Source organism: Sander vitreus, chromosome 18 (assembly GCF_031162955.1).
Source record: "Sander vitreus isolate 19-12246 chromosome 18, sanVit1, whole genome shotgun sequence".
Taxonomy (NCBI): Eukaryota; Metazoa; Chordata; class Actinopteri; order Perciformes; family Percidae; genus Sander; species Sander vitreus.
This window is the reverse complement of record NC_135872.1, coordinates 8,956,796-8,976,129: the sequence shown is the minus strand read 5'-3', so window position 1 is coordinate 8,976,129 and position 19,334 is coordinate 8,956,796.

Here is a 19,334-nt window from a genome sequence, read left to right as displayed (position 1 = left end):
GTTTGTTTTCTTTTGTCTTGTTTTGTGTATGTTGATTTTCTGTGATTGTGAATCTTATCTGAAAATGGTCCAATAAAGGGACTTTGAAAACCAAAAATCCTGTCCTCTCCTCTCCTCTCCTCTCCTCTCCTCTCCTCTCCTCTCCTCTCCTCTCCTCTCATAGGTTTAGACAGGTACTGAGTGTGGCAGAGCTGAGTGAATTGGTTGCTGAGATGGGTCATTAGCTTTTCGCCCTTGCAATCGATCTGAGGCAGAGGAGACGGGGGAGAAAGAAAAAGGGAGCGACAGACTGAGAGAGAGAGAGAGACAGGAGCATGGCGGCGCCTTTAAATAGAGACGATTGGAGACAATCAAGAAAGAAACACTGAATGGAGCGCCCACAACAACGTTGGCCAGGTTAAATGGATTAAACTGTCTAGAATGCTTTGTTTTAACTTAATGCCACAGGTCCAGTAAGTGGGCCCGATAAGTCGGCCATTTTGTGCCCCGTCGTGTATAAAATTGCATTTATAAAACCAGCATAGAGGATTATTTAGTCTCAGTTATCCAGAACAGCTAATCTACTGCACAGAGTTAATGAACTAATTCTAAAGAGCGAGTAGTCTGAATGTTATTCTAATTAATTTCTGGAACTGTAGTAATTTTCTTGCTGAAATATTAATATAAAACTGCTCAAACTATGTGTTGGACTGAGAGAAGCAATTCAAAGTTTAGGCATGGATGATTCCCTTGAGCTCCCTTCCAACCTTCAATCCATTCCTCTATTTTTATTTTTTTTAGCCATGCTGCGAGTGTTACGCCGAGTTGTGCCTGCCCGCTGAGATTTGCGTGCACCTCTATGTACAGTGTTGGGGAGTAACGGAATACATGTACCGGCGTTACTTTTCAGAATACAAATTATGAGTAACTGTATTCCGTTACAGTTACAATTTAAATAGTTGGTATTTAGAATACATTGTTGAAATCAATGGATTACATGACAATAATTCTCTGTTTCACGAGTTTATTCACTCTCTGAATAAATTAAGGCAACTCCATGCATTTCCCAGAAGCCCCAATATAAAAACGAAAAAATTAGCTATTTGCATGATAACTGATAGAGGTAGAGATGGAGCCAGAACCGGCACAACACAGCCAGGGCAGGAATGTGTTTCTATCTTGGAAATTCAAACAGCATTTCACATTAAAGAAAGAACAGGGAGAACGAAATATAACTGTGCAGTGCAACCTCTGCTTGCCAGCAATCAGCCTCCTTTCAGCGTCCAAATTACTCCACCTCCAACCTGAAGAAGCATCTTAAAGTAAGTTATTTTTTTAATTAGTCAAGGGTAGTCGTCTGCTGTAGTTTTACTGGTCACCTTACATTCTCCTACGTGCTGATTTACTAGCTCCAGAGCCGTTGAAAGACTGACTGGCCCCGTTTGACATGCTAGCTAATATTAGCTAAAATTAGCTCGTGGTAGCTTAGACTGCGGTTAGATTTTTGTAGTTTGCAATTCAGGACTACAAATACAACAATCTATCTGCTTGTTCAGGTACACATTCAGCCAGTTGGAACAGAAGAACACACCAGAATAGGCCCGATTAGTTCACAAGAGTTCATAAGAGTTCACCCTCAGAAATACTGCAAATTTCAGTAATAATCTTGCAAATTTCAGACCAATCGTATCAACGAAATGCTACTTTACCACTAACAAAACATTGATGCCTCTAAATGTTTACTATAGACTTCAGAAATCATTACAATGTCTGGTAGTCTTCACTTTACACTGTGTGCGCTCCTGCAAGGTGCATGCAAATCTCAGCAGGCAGGTACAACTCGGCACAACACCGGGGCTCAAGGCCATGGATCGTCGGTCTGTTGGTCCACCACTTTGTTCCAGACTGAAATATCTCCACATTTTTGGATGGATTTTGTACAGACATTCATGATTTCCAGTGAATAAATCCTAATTACCTTTTTAACCCCTCACTTTCCCTCTTTCGCGTTATCATGAGGTTGACATTTTTGGATAACTGTTGGATGGATTGCCTTGACCTTTGGTACAGATATCTATGGGCCACATGACTTTGGTGTTTTAAAGTAATTTTCTGTGGTACAATCAGCAAGTCAAAGTTTTGACTCTCAGCATCTACTGGACACAAACATTTTGTGCAGACGCTCATGGTTCCCAAAGGATGAATGTCTGTACTAATGAATTTGTTGATCAGTCATGCCATGTTGTTTTACCATACCATTAACTTGCCTTCATTATCATACAACATGTGCAATATATTACAATAATCATACATCATGTGCAATGTTTTATCTGTACTGTCTTGTGTTTTACGTCTTAAATTATTCTTGCTTTTAGCTATTTATGCTTTATCTTGTTTTTATCGCTAATGCACCTTCAGTTGTGGCACTCACAATTTCATTGTATGGGTCTTTCATTGTATGGGCAATGACAATAAAGGTTTATCTTATGTTATATTCATATCCCCTTCCAGTGTAATCACTTTGCTGATCCTCTGATTTTCCATCTAGCACCATTATGAGGTCAAAATTTAATTTTGTCCAATACTACTCAAATTCTTGCAAAACTAATAATATTCCCATCACAACACACTAAACTAAGCTGGTGAGCATTATATCTGCTAAACATTAGCGTCTTAGCATTGTAATTGTGAGAATGTGATCATGCTGGTGTTAGCATTTTGCTTAAAGCACTGCTGTGCCTAAGAACAGTCTCACAGAGCCAACTCTACACGTAGACTCCAAAGCATAAGGTGTGTTCAGACAAAGACTGACCTCTCACCAGATATTTCAATTCAATTTCAATTTAATTGTATTGTCATTCAGCATGTTAGAAACAGGGAGAACGAAATTCGCTCTCAGGACCAGCAATATGACAGTGGCAATAATTCATTAGCCTATGATTAAAAAAAAAAGCTTTAAATATAGAATAAATAAAAAATAAAATCAGTTCTTTAAAAACAATCAAAGCGACAAGTATTTCAGGGCATCAGCAGTCCATAAAGTGTATCAGCTTTCCTGTTCTTTCTGTTATTTCTCTCCTGTGCCTCTTCTTTTTCCTGTCGTCTCTGTGTGTTTATGGAGTAGATTCATAAAGCCCTGGGACTCTCGTACATTTCTCCATCCCCCATACATCCATTGCTTCATGTGACCTTCTTCACAGTCTCTCCTTCCCCCCGCCACTGTTGCTTCTTTTTCTTTCCAATCATGCATTTCCCTCTACTTTGCCAACACCATGTAATTATCATGAAAGATGTGCTGCGTTTGTGTTTCTTTCTCTTCACAATTCTTATATGCAGAATCACACTCTCTTTTCAGCATGTAGGTGGAGTTTCCTCGGATTCGACTATATGTTAAAACACCTCAATCCGCTCTGCTCATCCATTCCACCATCTTTACAATCTTAATGAGCTGTGACATCACCGCCTCGCCATTCTAACAGACTGTGACATCACCGCGTTTGTGTTTATTGATTAAAACGCTGGCAGCCGTCAGGAAGTTGAAATAAGATCCCAATCCAATCACTGCTCGACTTAATGGCATTAGTAGCTGCCATTGGCTGGCTGGTTTCTCGGTAACCTGATTAGTACTAAAGCAGTTTGATGTTAATGAGATTTGCTCTTATTGGTGTCTGATCAAATCACATCATGGACTGCGTGTGCACAGACACACTCGCAAATACACACACGTGAAGCTTAAAGAAATGCAAAAAGAGACACACATACACTACACAGGTATTAATGCACGCATACAAACACAGACTTATGTACAAAATCACACGTGCAAATACAAACCCACGTATCTGTAAGATGCACAAACACACACACACACACACACACACACACACACACACACACACACACAGCATGATGAGGACTTCACTGTGTTAAAACCAACAGAAAACCAACAGACACTCAATAAAACAGAGCAGGAATTATAAATAGTGGAGAGAGGAGGAAAAAAGAAAAATAGAAAACGGAGTAGAACCTGGTTTTGACCCAACGATGAGTCATAGGATGTTTACAATCTGTGCCCCAAATTATGCTGCTAAAGCTGCTGATTTCGAGGCACAACAAACTGGAACAGAGGGATAGACTGTGGGAGATTTAGGGCTCCCCAGAATCCAAGTTCTGCAGTAACATCGACAACATCAATCTGCTGCGAAAACCTCCATCAATTCTCTGGAATTGATCCACTTGGAGAGAAAGCTAAGAGGTAAACAGGAGTTTGGAGCTTCCCATCCACGCCACGTAGGCCTTTTTTTTTTTAATACCACACTCAAACGTCTGCTTTGAATTTTTGTCAGTGTCAGATAATCTGGTCCCAACATGTTTTAGCTGCAGGAGCAGATTGTAACAACCGAAAGAAGAAGGAGGCTGCAAACCATGGAAGTATTGGTAATGGTTGTATACCTGCCATACATACCTTTATGACTATGGTAATATCATAAATATTAAAGTATCTTAAGGGCATTTGAAGATTAATTGACAAAAGTGAATAAAGGGATTTGATTAAAAACACATTATCAAAAGAATGTGATGAGTCCTTGGTGGACAGAATTATACTTCTCATACAGGCCGAGTCCTCCCTAATGCAATGCTATGATCATAAAGTTTTAGTGTTGATGACTGGCTTGGCAAATGGAGCACAGCTCATGGTAACCTGCCAACTGGCCAGGATCTGGTTATGAATATTCATGAGAGAACCAACTGCAGATACTCAGACTGTAATGTCCACAATGAACTGGCTAAATTTAAACTAAACAAACATTATGTACAGCTCTTGTCATTGAACTGTCAGCGGGGTGGAGTATGTGATCAAAGTCTCAGTGCAGCAGGTAAGTAGGAACAGAAACAAAAATTACCAGAAGAGATGATTGCCAAATGAAAAAGGATGAAGACTTCAGGAATTTAGATATGTTCTTATTGTTTGGGCCCAACAGCTTGGAGAACTTAAAACAAAAATAAACTGTATTGTTGAAGTGTTGTTTTCACATGTAAATTATTGTAAATGCACATCACTTCAGATGTGTGTGTGACAGTGAGTGTGTTTGGGAGACAAAACATCCTGGTACAAGACAATGCGGAGGTAAAAACCTGTTGTTGGCGGTTTTGTGTGTCTGTGTGTGTGTGTGTGTGTGTGCGCGCGTGCGTGCGTGCAAGCGTGCATGCAAGTGTGCATGCAGGGCTCTTTTCTTTTTGTAGGTTGAAATGCCAACTCCTCTTTTCACTCTTACTGATTCCCTTATAATTAATCAGCCATGCAATTATTCTGCAGAATAGAGAGAGAGAGAGGGGGGACAAAAGATGGGGTAGAGAGAGGTAGAGAGACACAGGGAATAGGAAGAGAGAGAGAGAAAGCGAGAGTGAGGGAGTATAAAAACTTCTATTTGAATCTATTGTTGGGAAGCTAGAGAGAAAAAGAAAGAGACAAAAAAGAGAGAGACGAAGAAAGAGAGGGTTTCTCTTGAAAGGTGATAATAAGGAGCCCTTAAAAGAACAAATGAAAATGTCATTTCTCCTTCCACCCCCCCCCCCCCCCCTCCTCTGTCCTGTGGAGGGACAATGAGGGGGAAAGGGAGAAAGTGAGGGAGAACGAGTGTTTCTCAACATGAGACCTTTTGTAGAAACATCTCTGTACCATGATGCCTTTCCTCCTCCTCACCATCCAGCCTATCCCCCCCCACCCCAGCACCCTTTTCCCTTTGTTATGTGTTTTCTTCCTCTTTTGTAAAGACATTAATTCCACCACCCACGCCACCCCATCCACCTTTTCCATTTCCTCCTTTGCCTGCACTCCATTGTGCTGGACATTAATTCCAGGTAGTTATCAAAACGATAGGTTTGGACTGTTCCCCTTCTCAGCAAATAGAAAGTCAGTTATTATGGTAATAGGACACAGTTTGATATTAGAACCGCTTTCTTTGTTCCAGACAAGTTTTATTACTCTGGAGAAGCTCTCATTACAAAGAGCAACGCCTCACTCGGGTTCTCTTTTGTTGAGAGGATAATACATGTAGCGGGAGAATGTAGGACCATTGTCTGCCAGCTGTAAATACGCTGTTGAGGTGCCCTTGAACAAGGTAATTAATACGGGACTGCCTATACATTGCTTCCGATATTGCTATGAATGATAGCTTTGCATTTGCAAATAATCTAAAACACACTCACACTGAAATGAAGACAGCACATTCATAAAATAAGACTTTGCTTCGGGTTTTATTTGCTTCATTCAGAGCTTTCAACTGAATTATGTAATCCAAGCAGATCCTACTTTACTGACTGGTTACTTCATCTTTGCAAAAAAACATTACCCCTCACATTAATTCATTCAAGTTTTAGAAGTCCGCTTTGAGTGTCGACAAGAGAGTTCAGTGTTCGGCACTGCCTCACCTCTCTTTGAGGCTGTTTCACATTGTAAGCGATGACCACTGAGAAATCAGTCATTTCCAGTGAAAGGTGAGTGCAGAGCCGTTGCCAGGCAGAGCAGGAAACGGCCTCCTTCTCATGGAAACAGCTGTGACACGGCAGGCGAATCATGTTGAGCTTTTTGAGGCCGTCTGTGTGCAGTGCTGTTCTTGACCAATGACATGACAGCCCCAATCCCTCTGTCAGAGAAGAAAAGGTAACTCATGCTTCATGTGGTTTTTCTTCTTGTGTGTGTACTGTTAACAGTCAGAATCATGAGCGCAAAGAGGTGCAGCTCTTTTTGTTGTCTGTCGTGTACAGTCATGTCGCACATACTGTATGTGGTGACTATAGTGTTCTCTCTATGTACTGAGAATAATGCAACTTTTGTGAAAATATGAAGAAAATCATGAATTCATCAAGACAAATTTAGGATTCATGTAAACACATATGATGTAGCCGTACAACTCTGAAATTGGAAAAGAGCTATTTATTGTTTCATCTAGTGCTGAATTTTCAGATTAATCTGTCAAACTAATGTCAATGGAAAATTAACTGAATATTTAGCATCACAGTGAGAGCCACCGTTAATAAACAAAGAGAAGAGTACAAACTTTATCAACAAAATTCCAGGGACAGCACCAAAGGTGGCGAATGAAAGAACCTTTAATACCAGTGCATTCAAACTAATGATAATGTTAGTGGCTGTAAATGGAGACCTAGTTGAAACTCTGCTCTTTCCTCCTCTAAGTGTTCCCACAGAGAAACAAGGATGTAGCAGAGAGGCTGCATGGGTCTGCAAGCCACACACTGCTTATCGTCTGAGAAAGAGTTTAGGATGATTCTGTTATGCAGCCGCAGGGTGGCTGAGTCCAGCTGGACCAGACTGATCAGAGATCAGTGTAACACACCGTGGAATCAGAGAAGACTATTACTCAAAGATAGAGGGGCTTTGTGTGTGTGTTTTCATATGGTTATGCATGTGCCTCCATATATTCTGTATGTGTGTGTGTGTGTGTGTGTGTGTGTGTGTGTGTGTGTGTGTGTGTGTGTGTGTGTGTGTGTGTGTGTGTGTGTGTGCGTGTGTGCGTGTGCGTGTGCGTGTGTGTGTGTGTGTGTGTGTGTGTGTGTGTGTGTGTGTGTGTGTGTGGCTAACAGATGGGAGATAGAAGAATCTGTAAATTAATCCTCAACACATCAACACAGCACTAATTACTGATTAATAACCACTGGACTGCTCTCTCTGTCTATTTTTCTCTTTCACACACACACACACACACACACACACACACACACACACACACACACACACACACACACACACACACTGTTTAGATGGGAATTATACAGAAATTGGAAAGACTGAGAGGGGAGAGAGCGAGAAAGTCCTCCTGTTCGAAAATCTGGAAAAATTGTATTTTGATGTTTTAGCAACATTGTTATTGAAACTTTAATGCCAATAAAGCCTCTTTGGATTTGAGTGTGAGAGATGGTAGAACAAAAGGAGAGAGGGAGCGATGTAGAGGGAAGTCTATTGTTTTTCCATCACAGAGCACTCATTGTTTCTAATCCACTTACGCACACTGGGGTAACTGACAAACAAACACACACACACACAGCATTTAGTTGGCATCATGCAAAAAGTGCAGACGCACACACACATGCACAAATCCCATGCCCGGTTTAGACTAATTGTTGCATTCTCTGTTGTTTCACTGGAGAGGATTCATATTCATCTCAACATAACTACAGTGTCTATATCTGCCTATTTCTATTGTCTGTCTGTTGATCCATTCATCCTGTGTTTTACTCAATTACCTATCTCTCTCTCTCTCTCTCTCTCTCTCTCTCTCTCTCTCTCTCTCTCTCTCTCTCTCTCTCTCTCTCTCTCTCTCTCTCTCTCTCTCTCTCTCTCTCTCTCTCCCTCTCTCCCTTTCTCTCTATCTATCTATCTATCTATCTATCTATCTATCTATCTATCTATTGATCTATCTATCTATCTATCAATCAGACAGGTGCTACTCTTCTTTCTGCTATAAAAGGAGTGATGGATAACAGATGTCTGTGTAGAGCTACAAATAACTGCAGTGGATCAATACAGTACATGTTTGTTCTTCTGAAATTGCTCCACAGAAAAGTTTAGTTACATCAGCTCCATTGAGTTAATGATTCTTCATTTTGAGATATACTCGTGGCAACGTTTTCCTTCCAGCCAGAATACTGTAAACAAACCACATGATTTCAGTGACTAATATGTTTTCACCCACAGAGGTGGAAGACAAATCATTCAAATGAACCAGGGTAGTTTTCTGGCTGGTTTAAAAACTGGTAAACATGTATGCCTACTCACAACACCATGACACATTTTTACCTATCTCTGATCCAGGCAACTTTTCACTTACTGAAAAGTCCAAGCTGTTTAAGGCAACTCCTAGTAAAGTCTCAAATGTTCATATGCAAATTGCGAGTCACAAGTCTGCAAGTCTTTCAGGTCTCTGAATGCTGACTATTGAAAGGACATGTCATTTAAAGTTGCAAGATGTTTAAATAAATCAAACACTGTTTTTCATACCGTTTATGGTCTTCATTTTTCTAAAATAACCATTCAATGAATTTACATTCTGTAATTGCCTAAATGTGCAACAATTGTTTTACCGACAAAACAAAAGCCAGGCACTATATCGTATTACAGTAAGTTGCTGTGAGCTGTAAATGTACCACTTCTAAGCAGAAGGCAGAAGATAACATTATCTCGGAGCCTGACCGGGCAAGGCTTCTCTTGCCCGGCTGCCTCCATCTCATTTAGGCTCACCCTGGTTCCTGGTCCGCAGCTGCCTGTACCGGAGAGCAGCACAAAAGCGGCCCATTCTTCTGCTTTTGTTTTGGGCTGAGTGTTGAAATGGCAAGGCTGACTTTTATTGTGAAGCAGTCACAGAAAACGCAATGTATTTGTCACAGAGCTAATGCTAACCGCAAATGTGTCTCTACAAAACATGACAATGGTCTTTTTTGGCATTTGTTTGCCAGTGGATCAGTTTTATATATGACTGGGAGCAATTTTATAAGAAGGAGCAACTACAGTGAGCAAGATAATCAACTCCTGTTACTGTGCCCTGCTGTTGTGTTGAAAACTACTCCTGCCATTAAAATTAGATTGAGGTTGCAATTGTTTTTGCCTGACTTCTTTATAACAGTAAAACAACATGAGTTTGTTTGGTTGCACTGAAAATAGGGACACCAGTATCTTCTGTTGTATTTCTAACAAAGTAGCTGCTTAACGAGTGTTTGCTGTTACAATGGTAACCATGGGTATTACAACTCTAAAGATTTTTGTGTCAAAGATACATAGTTGAGACCACGTCCATTCAAGGCACAGGCAAATTAAATATTTACAGTAAGGCGTGACAATGCTACAGCCAAGCCAAGTAAGAAGAAGTCATATTTGTGACTTATATGTCCTAAAAGTCATGTCTATGGCTCATTCTAAAAGGTAACTTTTTATTTTGGATATAAACTGTACGGTATAACTCAACATTGTTGCACCCTGCAGACATATTTGGTGTCTCTAGCCTCCTCACTTTACATCAAACAGACCAGCAGGACAATTACGTGGAGCTCGGTGTGTCCCTTTAAGAGGGACAGGGAGTATTGGATGGACTGGAATCTCTGCACCCATTACTCAACATAATGTACAGAAAGAAAGAGAGAGAGGGGGAGGAAGAGGGAGGAAGACATAGAGAGAGTTAGTGAGAGTGTGTGTGAATGTGTCCCGCACTTGATCATGCACTATTACCGCTCTAATAGATAAAGTAAAAAATGCTGAGTTGTAGTTTCCCCACCTCTCTCCTGGACCATCTATCTCACTAACTGCTACAGCCTGTTGAAGCTGCTATTTCTACAGGAAATTACCATAGATCCTTTACTTCCCCCAAGAAGGACCACATTAGCCTTATCTCCAGCAGAAACTACAATATGTGGAGCTATTTCCACTAAAGCACTCAGATGCTGACTCTATAGTCCCATTGTGGCTTTTCTTTTTCAGAAAATAAAATTATAAATGAAACGTTATATGGTCTTTTGTGTGATGATTAAATCCAGTGAACCCTGTGAGGACTCCGGACCCAAGAAACTATTTAACTGTACATCACCCTGTCGATTTTTGGAAACGCAGTCATTTTTAAATCTAAGTATGGAATTGTTCATCTTTAATCTTGAATTAGGTTTTTTGGAAATGCATTTTAATTTTATTCAGCAGCAGAAAAGTGAAGGTCTACTCACAGACCCACCCACTTTAATGGTGATAACCACCATGAACATTTCACATTTGGCTCATTTCAACCAGGAAGCTGAGAGCAGTAATACTTTACTTTAATTGATGTGGAGGTGATTCAGTGGGGATGTATATTGTTAATGCGTCCTCTATATTCCACAATTTATTTCGTAAAGGTTTGACTTCAACATTTTAATAATAAGGGCAAAGTTTAACATCACCAACTGAATTTAATTAAAACTAGTTGTTTTGTAAAAGGTATTGTCATAAACCAATACAAAAATAAAAACAAGACTTTGTGGGAGAAGTAAAGTAGAGCAACAACTTGTAAAACCACCTATGAATATGTAAGAAAATGAAATTCCATGACAAACGGCAGTCATCTGCTGATGAAGGTGTTGTGATAGGTGGACACTTGTGTGTGATGTTAAAGTCGTATTGTATCGTAGAATGCAGCTGCGTTTCTGTTTCGAAAAGTGTTTGACACACACGCACACACACACACACACACACACACACACACACACACACACACACACACACATCCTGTATCCTGCTGTTGAAACAGAGGAGACCAACAGCTGCTGAGAACCAATATCACTAATGACTGACCTCATAATATACAACAAATACACACACTCTGACACACACTAGACTTGCCTACCAGCATGTGTGTGTGTTGTATATTAGCACATGTACAATAACGTATGCGTGTGTGTCAGATGTGGGTCATTGTGTATGTGATCTGTGTTTGATTATATTCATTTTAATCATCATCTGTCTGTCCACACCACAGCTGCCACAGCGTAGAACTGGAGAAACTAGAGTGGACCGGGTTTCCCAAATGTACCTAACAGTAATAACAGTAATGTAATAACAGTAATTCAGTCATCCATGTGTGTTGTAGCATCAACGAAAACAGGAATTATATTTGAGGGCAACCTGCCATTAGGAAGCATCTAGTTGAAATATGGCCATGCATTTTACACAACTCTTTTCACACACAGTCAATGAAAACAGATAAAATCAGGAACAATATATGTATGCCTATAGCCACCCATCACTAATGAGTATGATCTTGTTTAGAATGGGCCATTTTTAATTAGTGTATTTTGTGGTTCAATGCTGAAAAGTGTACGGCAGCAACATTGAGACCAAAGCATACACTGATGAGAAGTTTAGGGTCAAGCAGGGCTTCATGATTATGGTTGAAATAATAATCCTTGTTATTCTTTACAATACTTATGTTATGAATAGCTTCCTTATTCATTAATTCATCCATCTTTGGGGGATTCACTCTTCTCACTGCTATGTAAAATGTGTTTAATGCATCTTTTGCAATGAGGTGGTCTGTTTAAACCTGCAATTTTGCAGCGGAAAAATGAGTTGTGAAGACAATATTGACATATTATCAACTTTTAAGTTAGCAGACAGTAGGTTATTAACCCATCCAAAAGTTACCATTTGCATTCATTTTGAGTCGTGTTTCGGGCCATCTAGCAAAAGTAAATTTAATATTTACTCCCTTTTATCTCCATTTTTGGTCTACTCCATCTCTAATACCTAACTCTTTAGTTTCTAAATGCTCAACTATGGTTTGTGTGGAGCAGCTTTTCCCCCTGAAAACAGCTGGCTGCTGCAGCCAAAAGCAACAATAGAGCTGCAAGAGTAAACCAAGAAAGTTTTTTTAAAGTCCAAGAGAGCTGCAGATTCAGGTGATAATTCATAAATCTCTTCATGGTTATTGATTACTACAAGCGACCCTTCACATTACACGTTGAAAAAATAAATATTGATTACACTGTAGGTGTTAATTACTACTCACTCTTTTGGTCTGTCATTCTGCCGCTGAAGTTTAATATTTCCCAACTCCCCAAACTCAGAGTTAAGCATATGTTTGCAGGGAATGACAAGCAACTGAAGCAAACATTTGTAACAATCAATTGCATTTGGAAAAGCCAAGCAAATAAATATGTAAAACACATGAAAATTCAAACGTGAATTAAAGAAAATTGACAACACAGAGAATGAGACGAAAAGAAATGTGTTGTTAAAGTCAGATCAGCCTTGACAGAAGTTACAAACTAGAACTGTGTGAAGGAAAATTACATTTAAAATCTCAACAGAACGATAATCACAACCTGAATATTCACATGAAACAGTTGTGTTCATTCTATGAGTGGAATTTCTATGATGAGGCATCCTCCACATCTGTTGACCTCAAGCTCAAAGAGATTAAATATGACCCAGGCTTATTAGGATGTTTAATTATCATAATGCTCTCATTATGTTGTTACGGCCAGTGATGCAATACTATTATTTCATTATTTAGGTTTGTTTAACCTTGTAGGTCAGCTGGGCTCTCATTTGCAGTGACAGTTGAGCTAGGGGCAGGGCTGAGATCAAGTCTTAGAGATGAACAAATAGAGGCAGTCTGGCTCATGATGGAATCCAAACATACAGTAGAGTGTACAGTAAAGGAAGCAGTCAACTGTCAAAGCATGTAGAGAAGGAGAAGGCCTGCGTGGTTTGGAAATGTCAGAAAGGCAGCAGGTGCTGGAAGCGGAGTGTTTTGACTAGCCTATTTCTAAAGGATATGGCTTGGATGAAAAGATAAATTTTAGGGATTTTGGAACTCATTGCAGTCGTTGGCAGCCGTACAGTGGAGTGGGTTACAGCCAAAGGAGGTGTGAGCTTCGGGGAGGAGGAGAGGAAGAGGGGGAAATTGCTGGAGCTGCTGGAGATGTGGACTGGTGGGCTCAGATAAAGCAGAGTCTTGCCAGGGATGGATTTGCAGATGAGTTGGTCTGATGAATGAACGAGTACAGCACTGACATACTTGTAGGACTGCCCATGAGTCGTTAATATTTATGACAGCACCAGCTGACCAAAGTGCTTTGATTATAACGTGCAGGCCAAGTTGAGTGCTCAGAGGCCCACCTAACATGCCCCACTAGATCCCTTTAGTTTAAATGTATTCCCTCTTAACCAGCAGGCTTTCCACCATTATGTGAAATACATACCATACAATAGGAATAATCTTAATAGTAATGGATATGCACTTAATCAGAGATGAAGAGAAATAAAGTATAAGACGTGATGTAAAATAAAGGCCAGAATAAAAAAACACAAGCAGCTTCATAAAAGCTTGCAAAAGTATTTCACTAACTCTCTAAAAGAAACATGGAAGTTCAAGACTTAGAAAAACAGTAGACTGTTTCCCAATACTTCAGTATTTTGATACCCAAGTACAATATCCTACCCTAGCTACTTTAATTTGAAAATAACCTAACTTCACTATCCAAACTCAAGCAATGTTAATCTCACTCCTACGGTGGCCCGGAGAGGCCACTGCACAGCAACTTAAGAAAACACACGCAAATAGATCACAATACGCAACAAAAAGACAACACATGCAAATAGACCACAACACGCAACATGAACTCAGCTAACTGCCCTACACATAACACAAAGCTTCTTAGATATAAATAGATTTACAGCATTTTTTAAGTAGTAAAAAAAAAGAAGCTTTGTGTTACGTGTAGGGCAGTTAGCTGAGTTCACCAGATGTGTTTTGAGATGGATAGATCAAAAGGTCAAGCTGCATAATAGATTTTTCGAATGTGTCGAATATCCAATGTCCAATATAAAACCAACTTTACCACGGTACGTTACACCACTGACTAGCCGAGTTCAAGAACTCATCAAAATCGATCAATCCACAGCGGTTGTAACATTAAATCTCGCAAAGTCTAGGCTAATATAAGAATATCATTTTAATACTTCGTTCCCCGGGTGTGTTTTCGTCTTACCCACAATCTTTTTCCTTAATTAAACTTTTTGTTTTGGTGTCTAAACTTGACGTTGCCGTAGCTGTAACCTCAACCACCTGCAGCCTTAAAAGTGTCCCCTGGAAACACTTCCATTATGTTGTGGTCTATTTGCATGTGTTGTCTTTTTGTTGCTTGCTGTGATTTATTTGCATGCGTTTTCTTTTTGTTGCGTGTTGTGATTTATTTGCGTGTGTTTTCTTAAATTGCTGTGCAGTGGCCTCTCAGGGCCACCATACATTTCCTCCTGAAGTATTTGACTTGCAACACTCTTGTCCCTGACTTCACCAAAATCAACTGCAGCTTGTCCAAAAAAACAGCAGCTGGAATGTGAACATGGATTTAAAAAAAGATGACCACATTAGCCTCGTCCTGACCTCCTTGCATTTGCTTAAATTTCAAGGTACTCCAGCTGACATAACATTACATGGACTTGCACCATCTGAAGCCTGTCTGAACCCACAATGCATAGCTCCTGACTATTCAGAGAATTAACACACACACAAAAACTTTCTCCAACAACCTTTGCTATTGGGAATAGTTTTCAGCCTCATATGTGAACTGTTATTGTAATCTATTCATTACAGTATATTTGTTGTTAAATGTTGTTAATGTTGGTAACCATCCTGCACACATCTTAGTTTGTTGCCCTTTTGACCTCATGCACATTGCACATACTGTACATGAGCAAACAGATAAATGATGACACATAGCTTTTGTGTCATACACCGTGCTCATAGGTTAATATTGTTGGCTGTACATTAGTTTCTATTTGTAGTGTGCACATTTAGGTAACTTCTGTACAGTCACAATTTAGTTTGTCTTTAGATAAGTTTACCTTAAGTCGTTCAAATTTACCTGTGCTGAGGGTGTTGCTTCTGCTGCTGCTGCTGCTGCGAGGCATCTTGTCAGGATAGGGCAAAAGATATGCCCCCTAAAAAAGAGCACTTAAAATATAGGAAGTGGCCAATCAGAATGTACTAAATACCCGTCCCATCATAGGGGGGATTGGGGATTATAGTTTAGATATCTATTTTTGTATTTCTTTAGACTATGTTAGTTTCTTGGTGCTTTTGTTTTGCTTAATTGCTAAAATATTTATACTAATGGATGCTGTTTTATTTGTAGTTTAATTAGTGTTTTTCTTTATGTAACACATTTATTTCAAAAATGGGCTGGTCAGCCATTATATATGTTCAACTTTGTAGTCAGTTTTTGTCATCCAATATAGTAGGTGGTGGTATATACACCTTATAAGTAACGGTTACAACCCACCATAATACCAAAAGAAGAAGAAGAAGAAGAAGAAGAAGAAGAAAATGTTTTTGTCATTGTTAGGTCAGTTTAGTCTGTTCACTTCTATTCAGTTTATGTTAAGTTATTATAGTCTGAGTTCAGTTCAGTTTAGTTGATCCCTTATGTGCTCAGAACGTATACATAAAATGTTTCATTTTTGGGTCAATAAAAGCCTTTTTTATTGAAAATGCATCTGTGACTCCTAATGCCTGCCAACTCAGCCCCTCATTTGTGATACTTAGGTTTAATTAAACTTTGCTTGACATATTGTAGTTACTGCAAAACCTTTACATGTTTTGTCCCTGCTTCTTAATGCCCAAATCAACCACATTTACTTAAAAAGAGCTTTAAAAAAGCTTTTTTTTTTCTTTGAAGATACAACCTTTCGCCCAACAGTGACAAAAATTATGGAGATGTGAGTTTTTTTTCCACAGAAACAATTCACCAAACTAAGCCAATAAAGCGCCAGCGGGGAGGGGAGGGTGGTTTGGTTTCAGTGTGACAATTTTATCGCTCTGAAAGCAGCTCTGTACTGTGGGAGGAAAACACACACACACACACACACACACACACACACACACACACACACACACACCCGTGCAGAATACATGGTGGCACATGCATAACCATATGAGCTGAGCTGAACTGATATGCAGACTTTCACACACACACACACACACACACACACACACACACACACACACACACACACACACACACACACACACACAAATTCAACCATACACACATGTATGCCTCCCTACAAAGGCACTCCCACATACACATTCACACACATACATATACACACAGTGTCTTCGCCAGCCAGATGTGAGAAGGATTAGCAAAGTTGGCAGTCAGCACAGAGCTCCTTATCCACTGGAGCTAATTCACTTTACTACGCTACCTCTCCCTCTCTTTCTCTCCATCAATCTTTGTCTCCATCTTCACCTTATGATCTCTCTGCCTGGCTCTCTCTCTCTTCTTGTATCTATCTTCACCCCTATCTCCCTTCTTTCTCACCCCTTCTCCTCCTCTCCTCTGTTGTTTTCGGTTACAGCAGGAGCTCTTGATTTGCTTTGTCAGGCAGGTGAAGTTGTCTTGGAAAGCGCTCCTTGCCTCTGGTGGTTAAAGTACTGTGCTGATAAAGGCGTAGCGCAGGTTTAGATTCAGATTTACCCTGGTAAACCCAGATTTATCCTGGGAATGTCCAAATGGGGCTGGTAAAACTGGAGGGTGCAACACAGCTAAGCTACAATAGCTTCCTCCATTGGGAGTGTCTGAGTGTGTTTATGTCCCAAGGGTTCTACGTTCTCTAGCTCAATATCCACATTAAGGAAACCTTTTAAAGGCCTTTATGTTCTCAGCAATGCTTTTTTCCCCTGGTCAAATGTTTGATGTATGTTTCTCTGGGTCAGTTATGTTGAAATCACCCACCTACAGCTCCTTGAAACCTTCACCCTCAAATTTGCAGACAGAGAGTATTCTTGACTTTAGAGATTGATATATCCACAGTGGCTGAATAGATTTTTACCGTTCAAATTGCATTTCAAATGTCCATATCCCTTTGTTCGTTTGCATTATGAACTACTAAGACAGCCCTTAACCAAACTCTTACACTTTGGTTTTTCAATGGATTAAATAAATGAGATATAAATGTGTTAATTAGTCAGCTTTAAAAGGTGCTGGAAGGCAGATTTTGTTACCTTGGGACAGAGCCAGGCTCCCTGTTTCTAGTCTTTATGCCAAGCTAAATTAGCCAGCCGCTGGTGGTTGCTTCATGAGCGTGGTATCAATCTTGTCATCCAACTCTCTGCAAGAAAGAAACCAATAAGCATATTTACCAAAATGTCAAACCTTTCATTAAAATGCGGGTGTGACTGGGCCTTAAAGTAGGATATTGTCTTCACAGGGGTTTAAACCTGGGTCACCCAGTTGAAGGACAGCCATTGTGATAGCCATATGTCACACAGAGGATACTTTTATCCAGAGCAGCTCACAGTATGGTGAGTGCATACATCTTGTGCGTAATTGGCTCCGGTGGGATCGACAGAAACAACCTTCCAACTTGACCCTGGATGACATGGCACAACCCAACCCATGCTTTCGGTTAAATCAGAGCCAATAAGGTCTAAAAATATTGTACCTAAGTATCGGGTGATTCTGGAGTAGAGGAGGTAAAGCGTAAGAGCATATTGTAAAACTCTGGGGACTGAGAGATAATTTTTCAAAGAGGACCTCACTGGAAAGTGATCATGCTCTCTGAAAATCACCAAAAAGCTGCACGAGTTAAGTGCTATTACTGTAATTCACTAAAGGTATGGCAAAAGCCCAGCATAGAAATAGTATCATTTATCAAAAAGTACAGCTTCGGGTATACTGAATGCAATTTTGGGGACAACTGTAGCAGTGACAGATAACAAGATATTAGGTCTGCTTTATGATAAATCAATAAACCCAGAGGTTACCAAGCTATCAGCACATAGGGAACATTGGTTCTTTTTTTTTTGTATGGCTTCCATTGCTTGTAATTTAATGCTGTTTTCAGCACAGTAATGATTCAAAGATGAAAGCAAAAGAAATTACTTCTGTGCATCAGTGTTTTGTAGTCACTGCAAGAGACAGAGCTGTTGTAAAAGTGAAAGTACACATTTCCTTTTTCATTAAATAATATATTAGTCTCGTGCACTTTGTTTTCCCATTGTGTTCAATGGCCACTGGACATTGTAAAGGTCAACTACTGTTTTAAGGGTTCAATTTATTCTAAAATTAACTTCAGGACTTGTTTTAGTCCTTGTTTTTTTTTTGTCTTTTGTGTTGTTTTTTTGCTGTTCAAGTCATTTATTTTATATCCATCTCTTGTTTGTCATTATCACAGTTAATTTCATTGGATGAAGATAAAAAAAAAAACACATTTGGACATTGCCAATAGACATATCCAGATAAGAACCTTTTAATAAACAAATACACGCAGTCCATTTAATTTTAAAGAAATATTGTTTTCTGTAATTGGTGCATTTTATTCCTCTTTTAGAGAGTTGACAGTAAAGATTTGATAGGAAATGACATATAACAAAGGTCCTGAATCAGGAGCGTTTCAGTTACATGGTCAACACCTTAAACCCCTGGGCTGCCCCTACAATACTAAATGTTGACCTACACAGTCAATATTCCAGTAGTGTCTAAATGACCAAACTGCAAAGCAGCATACATGTTAATTCATTTCTGCCTTTGTTCAGAAGATGCACTGCCCTGTTTGTTTGTGTTACAGCAGGAAGTATACATATGTGCTGTAAATACTGTCCCCGGGTGGGAATAGTGTGCTACTTCAGAAATCCAGTCATACAACAAGTCAAGGCCAGACTGACCCTAAAAGTGTGATGTTGTTAGAATCTGATTTGGGAGAGATTTGACCAGCCGGTTCACAGCTGCCACGGTTGCTGGTAGTTTCACAGTTTCACACTGAAGAGACTCACACTGACAAGTGTCATTTAGACTCTAGCCCTGATGCTGCAAAG